This window comes from Physeter macrocephalus, chromosome 12 (genome assembly GCF_002837175.3).
Source record: "Physeter macrocephalus isolate SW-GA chromosome 12, ASM283717v5, whole genome shotgun sequence".
Classification (NCBI taxonomy): Eukaryota; Metazoa; Chordata; class Mammalia; order Artiodactyla; family Physeteridae; genus Physeter; species Physeter macrocephalus.
In genome coordinates, this window is record NC_041225.1 from 11,540,121 (window position 1) to 11,541,912 (window position 1,792).

A 1,792-nucleotide genomic window follows, 5' to 3' on the forward strand; every position below is an offset into this window, starting at 1 on the left:
CCCATATCCTCAAGTCCATGTTCTAGTTGGTCTGTGTTTTATTCCCGTCCTACCCCTAGGCTCTTCATGACATTTTTTTTTCTTAGATTCCATATATATGTGTTAGCATACGGTATTTGTTTATCTCCTTCTGACTTACTACACTCTGTAGGACAGACTCCAGGCCCATCCACCTCACTACAAATAACTCAATTTCGTTTCTTTTTATGGCTGAGTAATATTCCATTCCAGTAATATTCCATTACTCCATCTATCATTGTAAATAGAGCTGCAATGAACATTGTGGTCCTTGACTCTTTTTGAATTATGGTTTTCTCAGGTTATATGCCCAGTAGTGGGATTGCTGGGTCGTTTGGTAGTTCTATTTGTAGTTTTTTAAAGAACGTCCATACTGTTCTCCATAATGGCTGTATCAATTTACATTCCCACCAACAGTGCAGTGAGCTCAGACATCTAAATGTCTAACCTGATACAAGACCTCAGTGGACCACTTTGGGGTATGAATGAAGTTTAAGGAACCTCCATACTGTTCTCCATAGTGGCTGTATCAATTTACTTTCCCACCAACAGTGCAAGAGAGTTCCCTTTTCTCCACACCCTCTCCAGCATTTATTGTTGGCAGATTTTTTATGATGGCCATTCTGACTGGTGTGAGTTGATACCTCATTGTAGTTTTGATTTGCATTTCCCTAATGATTAGTGATGTTGAGCATCCTTTCATGTGTTTGTTGGCAATCTGTATATCTTCTTTGGAGAAATGTTGATTTAGGTCATCTGCCCATTTTTTGATTGGGTTTTTTGTTTTTTTGATATTGAGCTGCATAAGCTGCTTGTAAGTTTTGGGGATTAATCCTTTGTCAGTTGCTTCATTTGCAAATATTTTCTCCCATTCTGAGGGTTGTCTTTTTGCCTTGTTTATGGTTTCCTTTGCTGTGCGAAAGTTTTTAAGTTTCATTAGGTCCCATTTGTTTATTTTTGTTTTTATTTCCATTTCTCTAGGAGGTGGGTCAAAAAGGATCTTGCTGTGATTTATGTCATACAGTGTGCTGCCTATGTTTTCCTCTAAGAGTTTGATAGTGTCTGGCCTTGCATTTAGATCTTTAATCCATTTTGAGCTTATTTTTGTGTATGGTGTTAGGGAGTATTCTAATTTCATTCCTTTACATGTAGCTGTCCAGCTTTCGCAGTACCACTTATTGAAGAGACTGCCTTTTCTCCATTATATATTCTTGCCTCCTTTATCAAAGATAAGGTGACCATATGTGCATGGGTTTATCTCTGGGCTTTCTATCCTGTTCCATTGATCTATATTTCTGTTTTGGTGCCAGTACCATATTGTCTTGATTACTGTAACTCTGTAGTACAGTCTGAAGTCTGGGAGCCTGATTCCTCCAGCTCCGTTTTTCTTTCTCAAGATTGCTTTGGCTATTCGAGGTCTTTTGTTTTTCCATACAAATTTTGCATTTTTTTATTCTAGTTCTGTGAAAAATGCTATTGGTAGTTTGATAGGCATTGCATTGAATCTGTAGAGTGCTTTGGGTAGTACAGTCATTTTCACAGTGTTGATTCTTCCAATCCAAGAACACGGTATATCCCTCCATCTGTTTGTATCATGTTGAATTTCTTTCATCAGTGTCTTATAGTTTTCTGCATATAGGTCTTTTGTCTCCTTAGGTAGGTTTATTCCTAGGTATTTTATTCTTTTTGTTGCAACAGTAAATGGGAGTGTTTCCTTAATTTCTCTTTCAGATTTTTCATCATTAGTGTATAGGAATGCAGGAGATTTCTGTGC